A 27,710-nucleotide genomic window follows, 5' to 3' on the forward strand; every position below is an offset into this window, starting at 1 on the left:
AAAACGAATGGCTCTCCTTTATTATTTTTATTTTTTGTAACAGAAAACTTATAGTCAGAGTTGAGGAATAAAGGCCATGACCACATTCCTATTTACTATAGCTACTTCCCATACCTCTCTAGAGAACTTTCTATCCACTTGTAAGGGTAAGGTGAAAATGATTGCTGTTGCCTTAGGAAAGACAGCAGGGACATGGCTCTCGGCTTCATTTCCTACATCTTGGAAGTATCTGACTTCCAGATACACATTACTGTATTAACAGGCAGGCCTTAGAGGAATGGATAGTTTATTTTTCCAGCCAAATTTTATCCTTAGGTGGAAGAATACTAACAGGAAGCATTTTTGTCCTGTAGTATACTCAAATTACTGTCTCCCACCACACAGAGAAGCAGCCTGTTGTTCCTTTTTCTCTTTTGTCCTTTTGTCTCTTTTCTTTCTTCTCTTCATTCTTGATTTCTCTACAATCTAAGCAGCTTGTACTCCTATATCAAGGCCTGCAGAATTACGTATTTTAGATTACAGTTCACATTTCAACAACTGTATCAAATTAAATAATTAAGACTGATTTGGCCTGGATTTAATCACTTCCTTGCTTTGGTTCTTTATTTCTTTGGTGCTCCAGAAACTAGGGCATGATTCACTGGACACAGCATTATGCAGAGAAAGAAAAGATTATCAATTGTTTCCCATTATGTCATGTTTTTAGTCTAGAAGTTATACAAATCACACTGTTTCTCTCTCACGTATAAATTACAGTTATTCTAAATGACATAACTGTTGGTAGAAATGTAAGCACTTATTCTTAAATAAAAATATCAAGTAAATAAATTAGGAATGTATATGTCATTATAGATATAAATAAATGTACTATCTAGTGTAACCCTGGCATTTGCATTTTTAGTTATCGATCATCCTGTGAACAAATACACTGCTTTGGTTTCATCATGAAAAAGAGAGTGTGACTGCAGGCAGGTGACTTAACCTCACCTAGATAAGAAAAGAGTATGTTAGTAGATGATCTCTGAGGTATTTTCCAGCTCAAAGATTCTATTATTCTTATGATTTCTAGATTATACAAATACTATACATGTGCTTAAGGCCGTTTGAATCAAACTTGTAGATGTGTGACTTCATTCATAACTGCAAATGAAGAAAAATCTAAATCATGTACTAAAGAAAAACACCATAAATTTATACAGATGGTTCTATTTGTGTACAACACCGTATAAAATAGGTCTATGGAAAAGCATTTAAAGTAAAATAAAACTCTGTGAATATGAATCTCTAGTTATCATTGCATTATTCTCTAGATTGCAAGAAACGGAGCCTGTGAACTTTAATCACTCATTTTGTAATTCTAATCAAATAAAACAGCTAGAAAATGCCAATTGGTAAAGTCATCTAGCTCCAGGGGGCACTGCTGTACTGTGCATCAGGTTTAGTTTATTGATGAAGGCTTAAGCAAGATTTCATTAAGGAGTTCTGCAGGTTTCAGATACAGAAAAAGCACATAAACTATTTATAATCAATTTAAACTTTGAGAAAATTAGGTAACTATGTAAAATATTTATATGCAGTTTTTTGGAAATGAACGTTTCCTTTGTTGGTAAAAGTATCTGTCTTTCTGCAGCAACTAACTATGGTTGTGGATAGGAATATTTTTATTAACTTTTCCAGTCAAGGGCTCATGAAGGACAATATATGTTTCTGCTATGGAATTATTTAAAGCATTCTGCCCTAATATTCAAAATATAAACAAAAATTGACATACTTCATGCCTGGACACTGCAATCCTTTAATTGGCTTTGCCATTGTTATAGTCAGTTAATCTCTGATCAGAAGGCTTTTGTATAATTATGTAAATTCTATTTATCACTTAATGCATCTTTCAGAAAAATCTCAAATATAGCAGCTCAAAATAATCTCAAAAGTAAGTAACCACTTGTATCTTATTAAACTGTGAGAAATGAGTAGTGCTAAGGTGAGAGTCAAGTATGGAAGTCAAAATCAGCAGTCTCATATATTTTAAAAGCATATTAAAAGAAGTACTTTCGAAATGAATTGCATCATTTAAACTATTATATGTGGATTATGAATACCTAACAAATCTGTAAATTTAATTAAAGACCAAATCAGGATAGGCAAGTATTTATGGTAAAGACGGACAGAATTTTTTAAATTTATGTTCAAGTTTAGCTCAATTATCACTCACTATTAAAGCACTGATAAACATTAACTTGACATTTTCAAACCAAACACAGGTGACTTTCGATGGCTGAAAATCTTTTAAGCAAAGAATTGAAATTCTATTTAGATTAGGGTAATATCTGGTAATTTCTAGTCCACACATCATAAGAGGCATAATGCACCACCATAAAAATCATCTGGATTTTTCATATTAGTCATTGTGCATGTATGGCATGATTTTCAATGTAAATGACTTGTTTTAGGAGCAATGTATTAATAGAAGAAGGAAGAGATTCAGGGGAGCAAATATAGAAAGTAAGAAGATTGGAGGGTTTTTTGCAATAATCCTGAACTAAGGCACTGGCCTTGAATATGGAGTAGAGGGGAAACTTTTGAGATATTTTTAGGAGATAAAATTGATGGAACTTATTGACTGCATGAAGGGCGGAGTGGTGAGAGAATGCATTGACTGTGATTATATGTGATGGTGGAGGCTCTAACTGAAAGTGTCTTTTCTGATATCTGGGTAGACACACAAACAAGCACTTCTGAAAAGCAACAGCAAGCAATACGAAATAAATACATTGAATCATCATATAAATTGGCCTATCAATTTATTTTAATTAGCCAGTAGAAGGACAACTTGAGATTGGATTTGTTCAACTATATATCTTGATTCTGGGGATAATAAACTAATAATCATTCTTAGCTGCAAAGATTTTGGGACAGGGTATAACATAGATATCCATGCAACAATTCTACAATAAGTTCTCTTTTCTTTATCTGATGCTTCCAAATTAGAGTCAACCTTTTGTGTATTATTACAGAAGTCCAACAGTTGAAGGAAAGTGAAAACAAAGCTCTATCACGAGTGAAATATAATCCAATAATTTAATTCTCAGATTTGGTATTAGTTCTAATCTAACAAAGTAGCTTAGAATCAACTTAGAATCAATCTCTGGATAGGTCAGTGAGTGTGTCTTTAGATGACTCCAGCTGCCAGGCTTTAAGTCTTCCAGCTGAGGTTTTTCCTAAACATTCTGGGAGAGAAACAAGCTATTTTTGTGTCCTCTTGGAATTTCTGGTCCACAGATTTCTTAAGCATAATTATTGTTTCACACCAGTCCCATTTTAGGGCAATTTTTTGGCAAACCATAATAACTGGAATAGCACCCTAGGTCAAGACACTGCTATCTTATGCCTGAACTACTGAGAGAAAATGTTCTTTCAACTTACTCCACTAGCATTCAATCCTCTGAAAGTCTATTGCTTCTGCATTCAAAAGATATTATGAATCTGATGAATTCTCATTGTTTCATGTTTATGAAAACTATTTCCCTAACTTCAGTTCTGTCTCTTATAGTTTACCAGATGGCAGCTAGAATCACATATATTTAACATATATATTACATCATGTCTTGTCACTGCTCAAAACTCTATTTCCCAGTCATACTGAAATTGAAATTTAAAATCTTTAATGTGGGCTATACATTTCCTAGGAAGCTTTCGGATCTAATATTCTACTACATCTTCCATGTCCACTTCAGCTCCAGTGACAGTTGTAACACTGTCACTGTTTTTACACTGTTTACACTGTGTTTACACTGTTTACAGTGTTTACACTGTGTTTACACTGTTATTTGTTACAGGAGTATACAATCTTCATTTTCACATGAGTACTTTTATGTTATCTGGTTTCTTTGCCTGAAATATTCCCCCAAATATTGTCCTGGTCAAGTCCTCATATGATTCATATTTTTTTAAAGCACCACCTCTTCAGAGATGCCTTTCTTGTTCTGCCTAACTAACATAGTTAATTTGGCAGGTCAGAATCAATATGCTCTGATTCCTTAACTCTAGAAGTTAGACTATATAATTATTAATTTATTAGTTTGTAGCCTGTCTTCTATACTAACATATTAGCTCTGTGATGGCAAAGATTTTAGTTAGTTCACACTGTATTCTCAAAGCTTAGAACATGACTGAACACATATGGGGTACTCTAAAGTATTCTAGAATGAATGACTAGATGACTGACTGAATAAATAAATGAATGATAAACGTGCCTAGTGAGAGGTGAACACATGCTTTTCATCTCTAGTCTATTAGAAGTAACTCACAAGCTGGAGGGAAATCCTAGTTCTACCTTATAACAGGGGTGTGCTTTTGGATATGCTTCTGCATTAGTCCGTTTTTGTGCTGCTGATAAAGACATATCTGAGACTGGGAAGAGAAGGAGGTTTTATTGGTTTACAGTTCCACATGGCTGGGGAGGCCTCAGAATCATGGTAGGAAGCAAAATGCACTTCTTATATGGTGGCGGCAAGAGAAAATAAGGAAGATGCACAAGCAGAAACCCCTGATAAACCCATCAGATCTCATGAGACTTATTCACTACCACAAGAATAGCATGGGTGGAACCGCCTCCATGATTCAAATTATCTCCCACCGAGTCCTTCCCACAATAGGTGGGATGATGGGAGTACAATTCAAGATGAGATTTGGATGAGGACACAGAGCCAAACCATATCATTCCACCCCTGGCCCCTCCAAATATCATGTCCTTACATTTCAAAACCAATCATGCCTTCCCAACAGTCCCCCAAAGTCTTAACTCATTTCAGCATTAACCCAAAAGTCCACAGTCGAAAGTCTCATCTGAGATAAGGCAATTCCCTTCCACCTATGAGCCTGTAAAATCAAAAGCAAGTAAGTTACTTCCTAGGTACAATGGGGGTACAGGTACTGGGTAAATACAGCCATTTCAAACAGGATACATTGGCTAAAACAAACGGGTTATAGGGCCTATGCAAGTCCAAAGTCCAGAAGGACAGTCAAATTTTAAAGGTCCCAAATGATCTCCTTTGACTCCAGGTCTCACATCCAGGTCATGCTGATATAAGAGGTGGGTTCACAGTCTTGGGCAGCTCCACCCTTGTGGCTTTGCAGGGTACAGCCTCCCTCCCAGTTGCTTTCATGGGCTGGCGTTGAATGTCTGTGGCTGTAAGCTGTGGTAGGTGGATCTACAATTCTGGGGTCTGGAGGATGATGGCCCTCTTCCCACAGCTCTACTAGGTTGTGCCCCAGTAGGGACTCTGTGTGGGAGCTCCAACCCCACATTTCCCTTCTTCATTACCCTAGCAGAGGTTCTCAATGAGAGCCCCACCTCTGCAGCAAACTTCTGCCTGGGCATCCAGGCATTTCCATACATCTTCTGAAATCTAGGCAGAGGTTCCCAAACCCCAATTCTTGACTTTTCTGCACCTGCATGCTCAACACAACCTGGAAGCTGCCAAGACTTGAGGCTTGCACCCTCTGAAACCATGGCCAAAGCTCTGTGTTGGCCTCTTTCAGCCATGGCTGAAGCAGAAGGGATGCAGGGCAACAAGTCCCTAGACTGCACACAGCATGGCTACCCTGGGCCCTGCCCACAAAACCATTTTTTCCTATTAGACCTCTGGGCCTATGATGGGAGAAGCTGCTGCAAAGATCTCTGACATGTCCTGGAGATACCTTCCCCATTGTCTTGGAGATTAACATTCAGCTCCTTGTCACTTATGCAAGTATCGGCAGCCAGCTTGAATTTCTCCTCTGAAAATGGGATTTTATTTTCTATCCCATTGTCATGGTGCAAATTTTCTGAACTTTTATGCTCTGCTTCCCTTTTAAAAATGAATTCCTTTAACAACACCCAAATCACCTCTTGAATGCTTTACCACTTAGAAATTTCTTCCACCAGATACCCTAAATCATCTCTCTCAAGTTCAAAGTTCCACAAATCTCTAGGGCAGGGGCAAAATGCTGCCAGTCTCTTTGATAAAACATAACAAGATTCACCTTTGCTCCAGTTCCCAACAAGTTCCTCATCTCCATCTGAGACCACCTCAGCCTTGATTTCACTGTCCATATCATTATCAGTATTTTTGTCAAAGCCATTCAAGTGTCTAGGAAGTTCCAAACTTTCCCACATTTTCCTATGTTCTTCTGAGCCCTCCAAACTGTTCCAACCTCTGCCTATTACCCAGTTCCAAAGTTGCTTCCACATTCGGGTATCTTTTCAGCAGCACCCTACTCTACTGGTACCAATTTACTGTGTTAGTCCATTTTCACACATTAATAGAAACATACCCGATACTGGGAAGAAAAAGAGGTTTAATTGGACTTACAGTTCCACATGGCTGGGGAGGCTTCACAATCATAATGGGAGGTGAAAGCCCATTACATGGTGGTGACAATAGAAAATGAGGAAGATGCAGAAGTGGAAACCCCTGATAAACCCATCAGATCTCGTGAGACTTATTCACTACCATGAGAACAGTATGGGGGAAACTGCCCCATGATTCGAATTATCTCCCACTGGGTCCTTTCCACAACACGTGGGAATTATGGGAGTACAATTCAAGATGAGATTTGGGTGGGGTCACAGAGCCAAACCATATCAGCTTCTAAACCTTTTCTATCCAGCTTTCTCATCTGTAAAATGGACAAATAGCATATGCCACATACGTTATTTTAGCAAGAAATAAAGTATTTAGCATAGTGCTGGCAATATAGTGGGTTTTAAGCATACGTGAGTTTCTTTTCTCAAATTCAGATTCATAGCTCATATACCCAGGAAACCCCGACAGCATCTCATATGTCCTACCTCTACAACTACCCTAAATGAAGACCTGGAGTAGTGAGGGATGACCAAGAAGAAACTTGCAGGCTTTGACAAAGAACCTGAGTTCCATCCTGAGGCCAATATAAAGCTGAAGGAGTTTAAACTTTAAATGCTGAAGGATTTTAACACATTCCTCTAACAAATAGGCAGTATGACACAATTAATACAATGGTACCTGGTTTTAATTTCCTATCAATTGTCTGCACTTTAAATCTTTCTTACAGAGTCAATTGAGAGTTAGTCAAATATAAATATAGTATACATCAGAAAGGCAAACCAATAGAGATACTTATGTAGTAATATTTAAATGTGCCAAAGGCAGTGATATCCTTAAAACAAGATCACTTTTAGCTGCCCTGCTTTGCACAGATATTGCAGAATCTTCAAAATAGAAAAAGATATTATGTATGAATAAGAGTCATTTGAATTGGAAAATAGAAACTTAAATCATCTTGTCCATCACACTGTCAAGGTAGATTTCCTTTAACATGCTCTATGACTCAAGATATAAAAGTGTAAAAGAAAAGCTTAAAATTTCTGAATATTATCACTTTACTTTTTTAGGGAATAAGCCTTAATATGTATCTAATTTGACATTGTTCGTATTTTCATACTTATATAGGCCTGACTTTGATTAAATCAAGCAAACTATCAGTTTGTCTTTAGTAAATGAATTCTTCTTTTACATATGTTTAGCATATACCTTTTGTTTAATTTTCTGTACTTTATTTAATAGTAATACATCTTGGTACAATAATCTTAACAAAATTGAACTTTTCAGTACCAAATCTAGAAATGTTGGAAGCCTGGTGAGATGTGAATAATTTATATGTAAAAACAAAAACTCCAACCTTTATTTTCTTTTTAAGATAACTGAAATAACAAAGGTTAGTTCTAAAGCTCAATTGTTCATTAGAAGTTAAAACTGTATACATGAAAAGTAACTTTAAAAAGCCAGATGTTTTTCACTCGTTTGCCTTAATTAAGTCACTGCCTTTAGCTACTCTCCAATAACAGCCAAAAAAGAGAGTATGTAATTGTTTTCTAGCATCAGTCACAAAATAATTGACATGATTCAGAAAACAGCCATTATGTTTATGTTCTATGATTTTGTATTTTCAGACATATAAAGTTTTTATAAAATATTAAAATGATGCTATTTTTAATGCTTGGGATTTTATCTAAAATTTTATAGAAATTTAATATAAAAATGAGTGCAAAATATATATATGGTATACTGAAAAGGATTGAATACTGCATATTCTTGCTAACCAATGCAGTGAATGAAATCAATTCATATCTCAGTAGACTCATCATAATATCTAGCAAGAGGCTATCTAACACACAAATTGCCTGGAAAAGTTCTACCCTTTGCAAATGTCAGCAATAGAGCAACATGGAAGAATGGGTTCTTCTCAGATGTAATGAGGTGTTATGGCCACCAGCAGTGAGGATAATTCTTCAAAATCCCACCCTCTGTTAGAGTTCATGTTGTGACATCATTTTATTTAAAAGAAGCAATACATCTTCACTGTCCTCCAGATCTTGACAAAATATATCTCATGGTTAACAATAGACCTGGAAGATTATCATATTATCACGGCTTTGCTCACAGAGAACTTTTGGAGTCTCATGGCTGATACAAAGTAACCCTATGGAGACAACAACGAAGTCTGAGAAGCTCAGCCTTGAGCCCCAAACACTTAGCAGGAACTCTGATACAAATTTTTGAATGATTGTATGAATGAGTGAACTGATGTGTTCCTACGTGAGAGAGATGAATTACAAAACACTATAAGTAAATGAAACTCCTGTGAAGAACATTATTGTCACGATATATAAAACTCATTTGCAAAAGGGGTTTGTGAACACAGTAAATCACACTTCAAAGAGCCAGTTCTTTCATGCATTTCATGAATTGACAACTGTAAAAAGAAGTAGATGGTGGTGGGTCTTTGTATTTGACCACTGCTCTTTTCACTCTGCATACTTTCCTTAGGTGTCTTTTTACTCATTTTAAGTTTTTTTTTCCTGCTACCTTTATATTTAATATTCTCAAACTTCTATTTTTAATTCATATCATATACTGGGTGACAGACTCTTTAATATAAATCAGCCTGCTGGACATATCTACCTGGATGCTTATTCCCACAAGAGTTCAAATTCTGCATGTCCAAAATGGAATGTACCACTCATATATATGAATCAAGTTCCTCTTTGCCTCACCATTTTCTAGAGACTCAGACCACTCCTTCCAGTCTTCGCTGCTGCTGAGCAAATTCTTTTTCTTTCTTTGCTTTCAGCAACTGTTACAAGGGGAAGTCATTTATACGGCCTTCAACAAGAGAGTTCAGTGAGACTGAATCATTGGTCCAACTTATTACCAGACAGCTCTGGCCTGATAACACATCCTCATATAGCTTTCTGTCCTCTCTACTTTATTTTCCTTTTCTCTCTTGTGCTCCACGTGATTGCATTTTTAAATAAAGTAAGTAGTAGCACAGGAAGAATCCAGGCTGAAACATGATAAAAATTTGCTCCTTTTTTGGTGATATCTGCTGATGTTATCCACTTTTACCCTGAAACCGAAGTAAAAATTCTAGGAGTCATTCTTGCCTCCTTTTCTTCCTCAATCTGCTAGAAACATAGTTGCTAAATCTAGCCATATTTCCTTCTAAAGAGCAGATGCATCATTCCTCTCTATTTTTGCCAACACTGACTTGTTTCAGGCACTCATTTTTTTCTTATTCAAAAAGCCTCCTATCTGGTTTTCCTAATTCCAGTCTCATTTCTTCACTTTTAGGCTCCACATCTACGATAAAGTGATTTGGGTGATTCATCTAAAATGCATATCTTAACATAACCCTGATTCTCAGCAACTCCAAGCTCTTTAACCCACCACGCCTTCATTATCTGTTCTGAGCTTATGTTTTCAGGCTTATCAATCATGACTTCCCACCTTAATTTATGTTTCCACAACACCAAACATGGCAATATTAAAAAATCTCTGGCTCCTTATCTTTCTTATTCTGGTAAACTCCCAGTTTAGAACAAAGTTCAGGCATTCCTTCTTTTATAAAGCATGCCCACACTTTACCAGGCTGAGAAAGGTGACTCTCTTTTGGGCAACATAAAATCTTTTATATATCCACTAGAAGAGTGACCCTTGCTTTTGCTTCGTTTTGTTGTATCCCATATCCCAGCATACTCAATGGATACGATATTCATTCACCAATTTCTCTCTATGGCAGGAGTTCTCATCATATGAGAAGGCTCTACCTCTCCCAAATACTTGAAATGTATTTCAGATTCTAAAGGAGGAAGACCAGGTATAGTGGTATAGTTTCTGATTCTGTTATGCCCGCTTTGTGCTGGGTTTGGGTATTTTCCCTCTTGTAAACCCACTACACAATATAACTACACAAATATATGTTTTATGAAAATAACCAAAAATAACTACACAAATATATGTTTTATGAAGAGCAGAGTGGAACACAAATATATGTTTTATATTTTTTATATAAACATATATTTATATAAAACATATATAAATTTATATAAACATATATTTATATAAACACATATATTTATATAAAACATATATTTATATAAAACATATATAAAACACATATTTATATATGTGTATATATTACACATATTAAAATATGTGTAAACACATTTACATATATTTATATAAACACATATATTTATATAAAACATATATAAAACACAAATATATGTTTTATGAGGAGCAGAGTGGAACTGTTTTGTCTTTATATCTCAGTATCTAGAAGATAATCTGACCATCAGTAGTAGTAAAAGGTAAATATATATTTACTGTGAATGAATGAATGAATGAATACCACAGGAATAAACCTCAGGCAAACTGAGGTCATTTCTTGCTGGGGCTGAATAGTATGGTACTCTTAGAAATTTGAATTTTGATTTATATAGTGCCTTAGTGCACAGAATTCTTTGAGGTATAACAAGTACTTATACCTGGTAAGTAGGCAGTGAAATTGGCAATGTCTGTAGAAAAGGTGAGAAGGCTTGATAATAATAATCAACAATTATCTGATAGACTTAAAGGCACTATCTACTGTACCAAGCAGTGTCTGTTGTAGCTGAATGCCTTCTTTGGGAATTAAAGGCCAAGGAAGTTGTCTCTCTGACAGGATGAGCTCAGCATAGGTGACTTTGCACTACTCAGCCATATAGTACTAAATGACTTCTGCTCTGTTTATTGATATCTGTCCATCAATCACAGGCATTGTTATGGCAACCAAGGAAGTATTTTTATCATTTGTAACTCTCTCTTTTATTATAATTATCTGTGTATGTGTTCTCCCCCCAATATACTGTGAGTTCCTTAATGACAGGGACTTTATTTATCTTCACAGCACAGCAGGAGTTAAAATATTATAAAGTGGAATAAAAAACAGGTCAGAATGGAACAGTAGTGAGATGGAAGCTGGAGGAATAAGATGGAACCAGATCAGTAAGTGTGTTCAAGGCTAAACAGAAATATCTTGACACCTTAGGTAGGTTAAAATTTTAGCAGCCTACATTAGTTTGTATAATCTTCACTGATGTAACAAATATATCACCAAATTTTAGTAGCCTAACTTAATTATTCATTTTAGCTCACTTAGCAGTCTAATGCTGGTGGTTATATTCAATGGGACTGAGAGAACAGAAGGATCTTAGGAAACCTCCATCTTTTGATGCCATTCTTGGTGGGGGCCTTAGAGTCCTCTTCTTCCAGAACGAAGGTGAGGGGAGAAAGAATAGGTGACAAAGTCCAAAGAATCATGTATCATATGTTCGAGTCATAAGTGGCATAATTTATTTCTCTTCATATTTCATTAGTGAGAACTAGGTCTATGTTCTATGTTCTTACACAAGATAATTGACAAACTTTTTACATAAAGAGACAAACAGTAACTATTTTAGGCTTTGTGGGTCATACATTTCTGTTACAACTACTCAACTGTGGTTGTAACCTGAAAGCAACCATAGATAATATGTAAATGACTCGATGTGGCTATGTTCCAGTAGAACTTTATTTTTAGATGCTGAAATTTAAATTTCATATAATTTTCAAGTGTCAAAAATATTACTCTTATTTTATTTTTCTAACCATTTAAAATTTTTTAAAAATCTTTATACTCAGGCTTTGTAAAGACAAGTGGTAGATTGAATTTAACTTGTGGCTGCAGTTTGGCGATCTCTGAGGCAAGGCGACTAGAAAAAGTTGCCACTGTCTGAACTGCCGCCTTTAGTAAAAGCTCCACATTGCCTTGGTGGACAGCTAGATGTATGTCCTTTAGGCTGCTCCTCTGGCCACTAAATATCCATGCGCTTTCCCTTCCTCTCATACAGAATGTATCCAGCCCCTTCTCAAAAGATATAGCAGGCATCTCATCCATCCAATCACTGCATCTAGCTCAGTGTCAGTGATTTCTGTGTGATGTCCAGTTCTCTTCATCTGGCTGTGGCTCTTTTAGGTCTGCAGAACCACAAACTAAAACACAATTCTTCGACTATCCTTGATATAAACAGGTGGAGCAGGGGCAGAATAACTGCACAAAATGCCCATACAGAAATGGAGGAACATGATTGCATAGCAATAATGAAAAATGGCTAATTAATTACTATAATATAATGCAGAGGGACAAAGCATTATAATAGATAATATAGTATAATGATGATATTATAATGATAGTATATTGCTGTGCACCTCTGCATTATACTATAAAGTTTTTTTATTATATTTATTCTCTTGGGGAGTAACTTTCTCATCCATTGCACCTGGCCTCCAGTCATATCTGAAGAGTTTTGGAGCAGTATATACTCCTTGGGGAATCCAGAGCTTTCACATACTGTAAAAATTTACACTTTAGTATAAATTTAAAAGGCCTAAGTGTCATTTTATAGTTACAGGCTTTTTTTGACTTAGGTTTGTGGGTTTTTTTTATTTTGAAATTATACTTAAAATTTAGGAAGCACTGATTTATTTGCATCTAGTCTGATGCATGTTAATAACAACACATATTGTTCTTTCTTTGGCATAATTCTAAAGATAGCTCTATTTCTTTATTTTTCTTTCCCTGTCATAACTTTATCTCTCAACTTAATGACAGATGCCTGAGGTGATCTGAACAATATGCTTGGAGGAAATGGAGCAACCTTTGATTTGATATTTGGTGCAGTTGGTTCTTCTACTTCACTAACATATCTTAATGAGCCTGTGTTACTTCTAGCATTATAACTTCTTCATTTTTTTCTTGCGGGAGGCTCTAGAAATAGCTTTCTTAACTTCAGAAGCTTCAATCATAACCTGTGTCCTTGAAGTCTTCCTCATCCTCAATGGCAGCAAATACATTTTATAAACATAAGACAGAAATCACACACTTTAGTTGGCATTCCATTGGTGAGGACTAGCTCTGTAGCCCCACATAGATAGATGCAAGAGGGATACAGGAAACTGAGCAAATTATCAATGGCTGGCAACTACTTCTAGGGGAAGTAGTTTATATTATGGAGGAGGTATATAAGCTCTTCTGTTGCAAAGCTAGTAGGGAACTTAATTTTATTCTGAAGGCCATAATAAGCATTTGAAAGACTGCCATCTGTAAATACCAAAAGCAGATATTGAAAATATAGATGCCTGAGGGGACTAGAGGATATGACTCTTATCAGTGTCACCACAGTTTTAAATACATGCAATAGTTTTAACAGAGCTGTCATTAATCATGAACATTATCATGAATGCTATTATTCCAAAATGAACAATCTTTTTATTGTTTATAGTAATAAAATATGTAACCTCAAATAGTAACATCTGAAAATGATTCATTTCAAATTATATCATATAGGATTATATTTGTATAAGTAAAACAACTATATTCATTTTATTGCAAAACTGAAAATAGTTTCATTTTCCTGAATGTTTCATTTCCCAAGTATTAAAATAGATTTTAAAACATAAATATTGATAGCTTTCAATTGTCAAGAAAAGCAGACAATGCACAAAAATTTGAAAAAGACACGAATAGAACATTGGAAACTTTTACAGTGCAGGGAAGTGAAACTATATTTCAGTTAAAAAGTTATGCAAAATTAAAAGTCAAATTGGAATAGAAATAAAACCAACATATAACAAACGTCTATGAATTTTGTATTTGTACTCTGCTCTTAAGTGTCTTTGTCTCTGTTTTCTTTTATTTATTTTAGTGTATTATTCTCACTTATTTTTTACTGAAATAAAATTAAAGTAGATACTTTAAAAAATGAAGGTAGGACATTTGGATTTCTTATGAAAAGTGTTATTCTTCTTAGAAGATTATTCTTGTAAATTTATTGGGAATATTGTCAAATATATATGAAGATCGCTGATTATAACAGTTAACAAAATTGAAATAATTATTGTGTCCAGACATTGTGGTAAGTGCATGGCTTATACACAATTTCATTTATTCCTTATGTCAATCGTATTATTACCAATATTATTGTCTCCACTTTATTGGTAAGGAAACTGAAGTACAGAGAGGTTAAGTAATTTTCCTAAGGTTATATCAATAGTAAGCAACACAGCTGAACTTTGAAATTTGGTGTGTCTGACTTTTAAATCCTCTCCATAGAAATACAACAGCTTAACTCAAACCCACTTCCACAAAACCAGCAGTTAAGCTCTCTAGTTCCCATCTGTGTAACATGGCAGAGGCACTCTTTCTGGAGTTGCAGCATATTAACCATGTGTTGTAATTAAATCTCTGTAACAAGAAGAAACACCTTAAATTACTTTTGGGAATAGCCTTTAGTTTGTGAAATACATTTGATAGCAAAAATATTAGTCCTGGGGCATGGTCCAAAAGTTTAAACAATAATATTATGAAAGTTAATTGTTCTTCATATGATAAAAGAAAATAGAGTTGCTAGAGAGCAAGGGGTTACGGGTTTCTGGAATAATGAGTTGAGAACAGATTATAGGGAGGGCACAGAAGTTAGAATAAGATTGGGACTGAATCCAAGAGCAGATCTTTAAGATTTGAGGTAAGAGTAGTCAAGGTATTTCTAAGATCGAGGATAGCTAATATATATTTATATTTACATCTTTGTTTTGTTGTGCTGTTTTCTGAAATATCTGACCTCTTCTTCGTGACCCCTCCCCAACCAAATTTTGTGTTAGTTGCTTTTTGGAAAAATTCAGGAAAAGGGACTACGTTGACTTTTAGGTTGAGAAGAAACAAATGACAAACAAGTACAATAACAATAACTAGAAATGATAACATATATGCTATGTATTTGGCCCCATTCTGAGGATTTAAAAAAATATACATCCAATCATGAAATACTCTGTGGTCAGTATTATTGTTATCATCACCATTTATAGATGAGGAAACTATGAAGTCACATAGGAAATAAGTAATACAACCACTATTCAGTGTATGGTTCCAGTGTCATTGTTCTTCTTTACAGTTCTATATGATCGGTTCTAAGCTTTAGAATCAGACTGTTAATGATATCAATATGTCACTTTACTTTAAAAATGTAAGCAGAGGCTATAACAAAAACTATGCATTTAATCTTAAATTCCCTCGTGAAATGGAAAGGACAGAATTTGCAGAGGGAATAAAGGCTCGATTCATTTTGGGAAATTATGATTTCACAAAACTGGTCACTTTATTGCTATTATTTAAAGAGTAGCCAAATACATGTATGTGTACAAACATTTAAAATGAATGTTTGCTTAAAAGTAGGGTTTCTAGATACTTACCACAAATGTATAAAAACATGTTATATGCTTTATAACTTACTCCCTTTTGAAAAGCAAATAATGTCCAATTTAGTGATATTAATGATATTTTGAGATGATATGTGGGGGTGGATAAAAGTGGAAAATGATCTCTGGTGCTATCTTTGGTTTCTGAATCATTTCCTTCTATGAAAATACTTCTGCCTATTATAACAACACATTCCTTCAGGAATGGTAATTATTTAAAAGAGGATGGCAGGGTAACATACCATTTAGTCCAGAGTCGTTATCCTTATATGGAAAAATTTGAGAATGTGTAATAAAGGGCAAGATGGTGTTTGGATATAAGGTAGCTTTAAAGGTGTATGTAAATGCTATGTTTCTTGTAGTTACTTTTTTAACAAAGTATTTTTTAAAATTATCCATATTGATGCATAGAGATGTATTTTATTCTTTTCTCTGACTTATAAGTATTACTATTCCATTTTATTTATTACCTTTTTAAACATCCATTTCTCTGCTTTGCAACGTTCTACTATAAGGCTATTCAGAGAGTCATTAGATTACACGTGAGTGCTTCTGTGGGGAAGAAACTAGAGGTAGAATAACTGATTTAGCTGTTCTTAATATCGTACTACATTGATACCTGTCTATTCTGCCTGAATGAGAAATCAATCTTTCATATTTTAGGCATGAGACATAAACAAATATGTGATAATAAAATTTTTGTGCCTGAGGTATATGCTACCTAATTATTAAGAACACAGGTGAAACAAATGTAGGTGACTATAAAATACAGATAGAAAATGCTATAAGAGTTAATCCAAGGGTGAAAGTATTTGTCATATACACAGATACAATTAGTGTCAATTTTACTGTTGGAAAAAACCTTGGTAAAATGATTCAAGCAAACATAAAACCAAATAACAATCCCCATCACCAAATAAACAAAAACCAAAATACCAAATTGGTGAATCAGTTTCTCTGTCAATGCTATGTTAAGAACTATTGCTAGATTTTCTTATATCAGCATAAAGCTGACTGCAAAGAAGAGGTGAGGAAATAGATCATGCTATTCTAAAAATTTAAGTATTTTGGTAAATTTAAAAAATGTGGCACTGAGCATCAGGCAAGAGATTTATAATTTGTGGTGATAGTCACCTTACTTCCTTCATGTGAGTAGGACTTTTAGCTTCTCAATAACAGAACCTCAGTGATATAATTAATATAAAATGGTAAGGTAAGACTACATTCCCTGTAATAAAATCCTGCATCACATGTAGTCTTCCAAGGACCATCTGTCCAGATGAGCCTTGCTGTAATAATCAAGTAAACAGAGCCACCAGACAAATTAGTGGAGAGCTTCAATTCTCATAGTGTCATCCGGGGGTTATTTAAATGTTATTTGACTTTTTCACTGTGGTTATAGTTGCACTGATAGTCAAAGATAATAGTGGATAAAACTACTGATGGCTTAGTATGATACAAATAGTGGCACCACCTGTACTAGATATAGTATTATCACTTTAATTTAAAAAATTAAGATTGTACTTGAAACAGTGGTAACACTAACTTTATTCAAATATAAGTTATGAATTACATGCCTTTTTAATAATGTGTATGCATAAGGTATTTCTGCTGTATGCTGGAGTAAGATGATTGCCTCAAGGAGAAGCATGAGTCATTTTTGATGTGTAAGACCAACTAGCTGCTAATTTTTGTAGAACACAGTTTTACATGAAAGAATAACTAATATTCAAGCTATGGTTATGCATTCTTGGGTATTGGGTAGACATTTTCTCAAAAAGAAAATGGGTCTGGCTGGGCACGGTGGCTCACGCCTGTAATCTCAGCACTTTAGGAGGCCGAAGCGGGCAGATCACGAGGTCAGGAGATCAAGACCACCCTGGCTAACACGGTGAAACCCCGTCTCCACTAAAAACATAAAAAAAATTAGCCGGGCGTAGTGGCGGGTGCCTGTAGTCCCAGCTACTCAGGAGGCTGAGGCAGAAGAATAGTGTGAACCGGGGAGGCGGAGCTTGCAGTGAGCCGAGATCACGCCACTGCACTGCAGCCTGGCTGACTGAGCGAGACTCTGTCTCCAAAAAAAAAGGAAAATGGGTCTGCCCCTCCAAAGAAAACAGCTAACAGCATTTGTTGCCAATGTTACAATTCGAACTTTCAAGCATATTTCGAATTTTGGGTAAGTCATCCACCATGGTCAGAATGACAACTATACAATACTTAAAAAACTTTTCTGATGAGACTGGAGGGGATATTAACAAATATTATTTTTAAATATTTTATAAAGATATATGTTGACATTTGGTAGAGCTGAATAACTCAAGAGACCAATATTTTGGCAGCAAAAAATTGTGCATGAGTAAAAGATCCATTCAAAATGCAAGATAGAGCAATGAATGTTAATTTAATTGAGTATAAAATGCCCATTGATTGGGTTTTACATTCCACTTTTCAACTCACCTTTAACAATTTATTAGTTATCAAATTTTGGCATAATATCCAAGAGGGGTACTCTAAATTAAATTATTTCAAAAGTCTATTAAAACTCTTCTATCTTTTCAAAATATATATGTGTTGGGAGGCCAGAATTTCTCCAACTACTTCAGCAAAATAATTATAGGACAGATTGAATGCAGAAGCACATATGAGAATCCAGCTGTATTTATTAAAGCAGGTATTAAATATGTTTGCTGATACATATAACAGCACCATTCTTATCATTACTTTTATTTGTTTTGGAAAAATAAACTGTTTTTCATAAAACATGCTATGCTATATCATTCATGGTAACATATGAGTTTATCATTTTATAAGAATTAATAAAGGAAATAAGGCAGAGTAGGGAGCACTAGAAACCTATCTCCCCACCTAGACAACAATTGTACTGGCAGAATATATATATATATATATATATATATATTTATTTATTTATTTATTTATTTTTTTGAGACAGAATCTCACTGTCATCCAGGCTGGAGTGCAGTGGTGTGATCTTGGCTCACTGCACCCTCTGCCTCTTGGGTTCAAGCAATTCTCCTGCCTCAGCCTCCCAAGTAGCTGGGACTACAGGTGTGTGTAACCACGCCAGGCTAATTTTTCCATTTTTAGTAGAGACGGGGTTTCACCACATTGACCAGACTGGTATTGAACTCCTGACCTCATGATCCAACTGCCTGGGCCTCCCAAAGTGCTGGGATTACAGGTATGAGCCACCGCACCTGGCCTGGAATATTTTTGATGTAACTATTTTGAAATAGTGAAGTCTACTGAAGGTTTACAACCTTCCAGGTGAAGGCTTCTAAATTAAATTGTGATTAATTTTAGTCAGTTTCAGCTCTTAAAACAGTAGCATGCACACACGTCCCACTTCTTAGTCATGTGGCAGGCAGTTGTGTGCATGTTTCTGGTGCAGTCTGCACACAGCTTGTGAGGGCCATGGTGGACAGAAAGGATCCTCTTCTTCACATATTAGACATCTGTGCTTTGATCACTGATTACTGCTTCTGATAATAGAGCTGATGATCAGTGAAATAGATGGTGGTCATTGTCACACTTCCCCCCCCATTGTTGTTACTCCCCACCACCTTGAACTATTTTTCTCCTCATTGTTTGTCTCTTTTCACACTTTTGGAAGCTAGCCATTAAAGATTGGAACATTCAAAAATAACTGCATATATGAGGAAAATTTAAAAATGGCCATCCATGCCCAGGAAAGGGTTTATAAAAGACTTGAGAAGTCTTTAAGAAACTCCCTGTAAAACAACAACCTCAGAGCTACATGGATACATATTAAAACCAGACTTTTGAAAACTAAAGACGAAGTGAAAATCTAAAAAGCAGCAAAAGAAAATGACTTTTCACATACAAGGATCTCAATAAAATTATTAGATTTCTCATCAGTAATTTTACAAGCTAGAAGGCAAAAGTTCAAAATATTCAAAACACTGAAAGAAAACAACTCCATAAACCAATAATTCTATATTTGACAAAACAGTCCTTTCAGAAGTTAGGTGGAGCTGGGTGCGATGGCTCACGCCTGTAATTCCAGCACTCTGGGAGGCCGAGGCAGGTGTATCACCCGAGGTCAGGTGCTTGAGACTAGCCTGGCCAACATTGTGAAACACCATCTCTACTAAAAATACAAAAATTAGCCAAGTGTGGTTGTGTGTGCCTGTAATCCCAGCTACTTAGGAGGCTGAGGCAGTGGAATCACTTGAACCCAGGAGGCAGAGGTTGCAGTGAACCAAGATAGTGCCACTGCACTCCAGCCTTGGCAACAGAGCAAGATTCTGTCTCAACAAAAAAAAAAAAAAAAAAAAAAATTAGGTAGAAATTAAGACATTCCCAGATAAACAAAAGCTAAGAAAGTTTGTTAACACTGGACCTTCCTTGCTAGAAATGCTCAAGGGGAATCCTGCAGTGTGAAATGAAAGACCGTAGACAGTAACCGTATGTTGAATGAAGAAATAAGAGTAAATTAATAGGCAATTATTAAAGTTAAATGGCTTATAATGCACTTTTTGTTTTATAATAATTTCTAATAATTGTTTTCTAAATAATTAAAGAGATTAATACATTAAAATTATTCTAATAGCATTATAACTTTGGTTTATAACATTACATTTTGTTTTCTAAATAATTTAAAAGACTGATGCATTTAAAAAATTACTAGTTTTCGGGGGGCACACAATGTATAAAGATGTTATGTATAAAGATGTAATTTTGTGCCATCAACAATCAAAAGGAGTGGGAACAGAGCTGTTAAAGGAGTAGAGTTTTTATTTGTTATAAACTCAACTTAGAGCGTTAATGACTCTAGGCTGTTAATCGCATGGTAACCACAAAGAAAATAGCTATATACAAAATAAAACTAGAAAAAATTTTAAATACTTCACTATAAAAGATAAACTAAACACAAAAAGATGGTAATGTAAAAAATGAGAGGCAAAAACTATAAAGAATAAGGAAAACAAATCACAAAATAGCAGAAGTAAATCGCTTCTTAGCATTTATTTTAATTATAAGTGATTGTACTCTTGAATCAAAAAACAGAAACCTGCAGAATGGATAAAAACACTTGATTCAACTATATCCTCTCTAACAAAGATTTGCTTTAGATCTGAAACCACAAATATTAAATAGATTAAAACTGAAAGGATGGAAAAAAATATTATATACAAATAGTAACCAAAAGAGATTAGGGGTTGCTAGCTTAATGTCAGACAAAATAGACTTTAAGTTAAAAAATGTTAAAACCAAAGAAGGACATTATATGTTAATGAAAGGCTCAATACAGCAAGAAGATATAACATATATAAATGTAGGAGTTCAGTCAGGGTGGTGGGAAAAATTGTAAAATAGACACAAACCTTCTTGGAAGGCCAGAAGGTTTTGCAAAAGCCTAAGGATAGGGTTATGGGTGAAGGCAGCCTAATCCTCTTACCCTGAGTTAATAGCTTAAAGTAGGTACAAATGAATGTAAGGGAGTTTGTCTACATAGCTTGTTTACTCATGTAGTCCTACGACCAACCTTTAATCATTCGCAGAACTGATCTCTCTGGGAGAGGGCGACCAGATTAATTACCCAAAGGTGTGTTAACTCAAAGCCTTTGTCATTAAATCTGTGCTGAATAAATGCCTGCAGAGCCAGCTAGTCAGGGTGCACGTGCGGCTGCTACAACTCTGTGATTGGCATGGCCTCCTGGCCTACTCTTTCACTGAATATCAGTGTCTCAGTACATTATTAATCCATTGTGCAGCCTAGGTCTGTGGGTCAGACCCCAGCAGGTGGTGCCTCATGTGAGGAATGCTGCAACGGACTGGTGATTGTGATGGAACCCTTGAAAATGGAGGGGAAAAGGACTGTGCAGTCAGTAAGTCATTGGTGCCTGCTTGGGATTCCCAGGTTCGCAGGGATTGTTCAGGCTAGGGTTTCATCATGGGACAACGGTTATCAGCTCAACAGAAACAGTATCTAAAAGTATTGAAACAGCTGCTTAAAGCTAGTGGAGCCTCAGTTTCACAGGCTCAATTAAGGGACTTAATGCAAACTGTTGTATTCCATAACCAATGGTTTTCAGAAGAAGGTATGCTAAACATAGAGCTCTGGGAACAAGTGTGGAGAAATCTTAAACAACATCATCAGCAATGGGTCCCAGTATCATCTCTAACACTATGGGCTTTAGTGAGGTTGGCTCTGGTCCCATTATACACAGAAGAGCCTAAAAAGGGGAAGGAAGAAGAACTGTTACCTACCTTACCACCTCCTTGTCCCTCAGACGCGCTATCACCGGGCCAGAATAACAAAGAGGAAATGGAGGTTTGCCTGAGCCCCCTCCTCTAATAAATTGGAAAAAAGACAAGGGATACCCTAGTTATGGGACCCTATCTTAGGCAAGTGGCATTAGAAGGGGAGTTCTTAGCCTGCCTAGTAATGCAAGATCAACAAGGCAATCAGGTATATAAACCCATTTATTTTAATGCTTATAAAAAAATAAGAAAAGGCATTAGAGGCTGGAGCCATGTGGCCAAGCTTGTGATGGGTGGAAGAAAAAGCTCAGTGGCGGGGAAGCTCATGACACCCCAGGCCGACAGGGGCCAGCTGGCAGCAGCCGCCTGGCAGCAGGAGGCAGAAGCAACACAGACAAAAAGCAGTGCCTAGGCAAGTGCAACACTGCTGCCCTCTAGCTCCGTGGGCAGCCCATGGCAAAATTTCATGTGTTTCTTGTATACAAGCGACATCCCAGAGTATAATTCTCTGCAAGATATAAGTAAAATTGAAGAATTTAAAAGACCTCTTTCTGATAATGGCCACTGTTGTTATTTCTCCCTAACATGGAGTCCTAACATGACTCCAAATTCAATTTAAGGAAAACAGTAATCGCCAAATGGAGAGAAATTAAAAAGAGCCCATGAATTAGTTGAGGAGCAATTAAAAGCCAGCCATATGGAACCATCAAACAGCCCCTTGAGTTCGCCCATTTTTGTCATTCCCAAAAAGTCTGGTAAATGAAGGTTTTGCATGACCTACATGCTATTAATGCTAATTTGCAACCTATAGGGCCCCTTCAACAGGGCCTTCCCTCCACCGCAGTGATTCCTCAAGACTGGCCTACAATCCTTATTGACTGCTTTTATACCATTCCACTAGCAGAACAGGACAGAGAAAGATTTGCATTTACAATACCAGCTATCAATAATGAAAAGCCAACTTGCTGATTTCATGAAAAAGTGTGTCCTCAAGGGATGCTAAACTGTACTACCATGTGTCAGTATCATGTAAATCAAGATTTGCTCTCTAGTAGAAAAGAATTTTCTGATTGCAAGGTTATTCATTTTATGGATAATGTTTTACTAGCAGCCCCAACAGAGCCAGTACTTTCAAAGTTAGATACTTCTGTCATAAAGAATACACAGTTAAGAGATTTAATGATTGCGCCTGAAAAATTACAGATGTCTTATCCTTGGAAATATCTTTGGTACATACTAACTTCCTGGTCAGTAAGACCTCAAAAGGTTAAATTAAATACTAGCAACTTACATACCTTAAATGATTATCAGAATTTACTAGGCAATATTAACTGGCTTCGGCCCACCTTGGGCCTACCTACTGATAGGTTGCAAAATCTGTTTTCTCTCTTAAAGGGCAGTTAAGCCCTGGATTCTCCCAGGTATTTAACTCCTGCGGCAAAAAGGAAAATCAAGGAAACAGAACAAACCATTTCTCACAGGCAACGAGATTGCATAGACCCAGGTTATTTAATTCAGTTGTTTATTTTTCCCACTAAACACTCCCCTACAGGGTTAATAGGACAGATGGCCCCAGTACTATGCTTTCTAGAATGGGTTTTTTGCTCACATACCAGAACTAAAACACTCTTTCCCTATAATCAGTAAAGTCATATATTCAGGCCGCAGACAATGCAATCAGTTGCTAGGTTATGATCCTGATATCATCAGGATTCCTTTAAGTAAAAAGCAATTTGAAGCAGTATTGCCATTATCTATAGATCTGCAAATAGCCCTTTCTGATTACGCAGGCCATATAGATCTTGCCCTTCCTGCTGATAAACCCCTTCCGTTCTTATCTGGTACTTCTGTGATGTTACCTACAAAAATAGTTCACTCCCCTATACCTAACGCTTTAACACGTTTACTGATGGTTCTGGTAAACATGGAAAAGTGGCCATTTGGTGGAGACCACATAATTTCCTCCCTCGTTCTGGGTTTACTAGCACTCAAAAAGCTGAGGTTGGGGCCTTAATATTGGCTTTGGAGACTTTTTCTGCTCAGCCCATCAATATCGTTAGTGACTCTGCTTACTCTGTTTATTTACTGCAAAATCTTGAGACAGCCCTAATTAAGACCACTCTAAAGCCCACCCTGTGTGCACTTTTTCTCTGACTTCAGCAATTGCTAAATCAATGTACACATCCTATTTTTATTACACACATTTGAGCTTGAGCCCACAGCTCACTGTCTGGCTCATTGGCTTAAGGCAATGATCAACCAGACCTTCAGGCTGTGACATCACTGCTTGACCAAGCCACCCAATCACATCAATTCTTCCACCAAAACTGGAGAAACTTAACTTATCTAAACAATTTCAACTTACCCAGAGACTAGCTAAACAAAGAATCCTGCAATGCCCAGATTGCCAGCTCACAGGCACATCCCCTCTTTCAACAGGTGTTAACCCTAGAGGGTTCTAGTCCTCTAATCAGTTATGGCAAACAGATGTTACACACATCCCTAAATTTGGAAACTTAGTGCACATGCTCTTCCAGGAGAGTCCACCTGATATGTAATTAAACATCTTCTTTTAACTTTTGCATTTATGGGGTAGCCCACAAAAATTGAAACTGATAATGGTCCAGCTCACAATTTCAACAATTTTGTCACACGTGGAATATCCAACATTCCATAAGCATCTCAAATAACCCCCAAGGACAGGCCATAGAATGTGCCCACTCCATCCTTAAAAATATGCTCAAAAAAGGAGAAGTATGAGTAAGGACCCTGCAACACTAGTAGCACAAGCCTTATTTACCCTTAATTTTTAAAATTTAGATAAATTTCAATCAGCTATGGAAAAGCACTTTGCTAAAACCTCTCAAGACATAAAACCTGCAGTTTTATGGAAAGATGTAAACAATAATGAACGGTGCAGTACAAACGAATTGCTAACATGAGAAAGGGGATATGCTTGTGTTCACACCCCCTCAGGTCCTCTTTGAATTCCAGCACGATGCATCAAACCATACCATGGCATGGCTAGGACCCAACCCAGTACCAGAAATGAAGAAAAGGATCCTACAAGACCCGCAGCCCTGGACATTACCTGGGGGATGCTGAAAAAGACAACTCAAGAGGCTGAACAAATCCTGCTCTAGACATAGACATCATTCACTCCAGATAACGTGTTCCTTGCTATGCTTTATTAACCTTTTTAAAATTCTCTCACTCTGCCTGCATGTGGTACCTGCTACACTTAAACACCAACTTCCTGCTTCTAACATTGCAACTGCTTGGCCAAGAGAGATTATCATACCCCCAGTGGGGTTCCTTAGTAACAGCACACATGGAACTAAAGTGCCAAGTAACACTACAGGTCACTCCTTGATTGGAAAAGAATATTGCTAATAATACTCATGTTTGTCTTATGTTATTTACTAATTCTAGGATTCAAAGCTGGAATACGAGCAGTGACCAGCACGCCTGATGGGCCTGTTGCTACACACATCTGTACTCTTCAATCAACAAAGCCTGATGCAAAATAACAGAAAAGGGGGAGATATAAGAGTTCAGTCAGGGTGGTGGGAAAATTTGTAAAATAGACACAAATCTTATTAGAAGGTCGGTAGGTTTTGTAAAAGCCTCAGGATAGGGTTATGGCTGAAGGCAGCCTAATCCTCTTACCTTGAGTTAATAGCTTAAAGTACATACAAAGGAATGCAAGGGAGTTTATCTAAATAGCTTGTTTACACATGTGGTCCTAAGACCAACTTTGATCATCATGGGTGAATGATTGCTCTCTACTCAGGGGTTTGGCAATGTGGCAATGTTAATTACCCTCCAGTGGTGTTTACTGGAGACCTTTGTCATTTAATATGCACTAAATAAATGCGAACTTCGCCAGCTTTTGAGGCTGATGCTGCAGACTCTGGCAGCAGAGCCCCTTAGCCACACTGACAGGCAAAATATCTGTGTCCCTGTACATCTTTCATCTGTCACTGGGTCAGGTCTGTGGGACAGACCTGGCATATAAACACTTAGACAGCTGATTACAGATTATAAAATATATGAAGCAAAAAAGACAGAATTTAAGGTAGAAATAGACAATTGTACAATAATAGTGGAGAATTAAATAGCCACTCAATAATTAATAGAGCAACCATGTAAAGATAAGTAAGGAAATAGAGGACTTAACACAATAAACCAACTAGATCTAACAGACATACACAGAACATACTATGCAACAACAACAGCATACACATTCTTAAAAGCATATGGAACATTTTCCAGGATAGACTATATGTTAGGCCATAAATTAAATCTCAATAGATGGAAGGACATATGTCATATAAATTATCTTTTCTGATCACAATGGTTAAAGTTGAAAATCGATAACAGAAGTAAAACCAGAAAATTTATAAATTTGTGGAAACTAAACAACATTCTTTTTAACAACCAAAGGATCAAGGAATAAATTATAATGGAAAGTAGAAAATAGAGACAAATAAAAATGAAAATACAACACACACCAAAATGTATGAGATGCAGTGAAAGCAGTGCTAAGGGGGAAATTCATAGCCATAAATGCTTGTGTTAAAAAATAAGAAAGATCTCAAATTCAACAATTTAACTCAAACTTAATAAGCTAAAAAAGAAGAAAGAACAAGCTAAACCCAAAGTAGAGATGACATTGATGATAACAAAGTTGGTTGTTTGAAAAATTCAACAAAATTGACAAATCTTTAGTTAGATGGATTAAGGAAAATAAAAAGAAGACTCAATTAATTGAACTTAGTTGATGATATTGTAAATAAAATTGATTTTGTAATTACTTTTTCAGATTGCTCATGCTTAGTGTGTAGAAATGCAGTTTACTTTTGGTTGACTTAACCAAAGCAGTGTATGTCTTCTACAATGGAAACTACTAAACATTGCTGAAAGAAATAAAGACATAAATAAATGGAATCACATCTCATGTTTATGAATTGGAAAAAAAAGATATACAGATCCAGTGCAATCCCCAGCAAAATCCCAGTGATTTTTTTTCTTTGCAGAAATAAAAAAAAAGAATCCACCTTAAAATTCATGTAGAATCTCAATGTACTCTGAACATACAAAACAATCTTGAAAAATAACAAGACTGGTGGTCTCACACTTACTGTTTCAAAACTTAATTACAATGCTACCTTTGTAATTAAAACCTTTTTGTATTGCCATAAAGACCAACATATTGACTAATGGAGTAGAATGAGAAGCCCAGAAATAAACGCTTACATATATGATTTTTGACAAGGGTGCCACATACATTCAATGGGAAAAGAATGGTCTAGTCTTGTGAACATATGGTGTTGGAGAAACTGGATATCCACATACAACAGAATGACCCAAATAGTTGGACCCTTACCTAACCCCATATACAATAATTAACTAAAAATGGATTAAAAAGCTTAAACTTTAAAGCTCTTAGTAGAAAACATAGGGAAAAAGGCTCACAACATAGAATTTGGCAGTTATTTCTTGGATATGATATGACACCAAATGCACAGGCAATAAAAGATAAAACAGACATTAGACTTCATGAAAACTAAAAAAAAAAATTGTGCATCAATAGATATTATTAACAGAGTAAAAAGACAACTCAGAATGGAAGAAAAGACTTGCAAATCATATATCTGATAAGGGATTAATATTCAGAATATATAGAGAACTCCTAAGACTAAACAACAAAGAAACAATCCAATTAGAAAATGGACAAAAAATCAAATAGAAATGTCTCAAGAGAAGATATACAAATATCCAATATATACATGAAAAGATGCTCAATAACATTAATAATTAGGGAAA

The 27,710-nt window shown here is 35.9% G+C and overlaps 1 protein-coding gene across 1 annotated transcript in view; it reads right to left on the bottom strand.

The window, feature by feature from the left end:
• Positions 1–27,710, bottom strand: part of EYS (eyes shut homolog) — a 1,986,267-nt gene that overhangs the window by 580,647 nt on the left and 1,377,910 nt on the right.

This window comes from Pongo abelii, chromosome 5 (genome assembly GCF_028885655.2).
Source record: "Pongo abelii isolate AG06213 chromosome 5, NHGRI_mPonAbe1-v2.0_pri, whole genome shotgun sequence".
Classification (NCBI taxonomy): Eukaryota; Metazoa; Chordata; class Mammalia; order Primates; family Hominidae; genus Pongo; species Pongo abelii.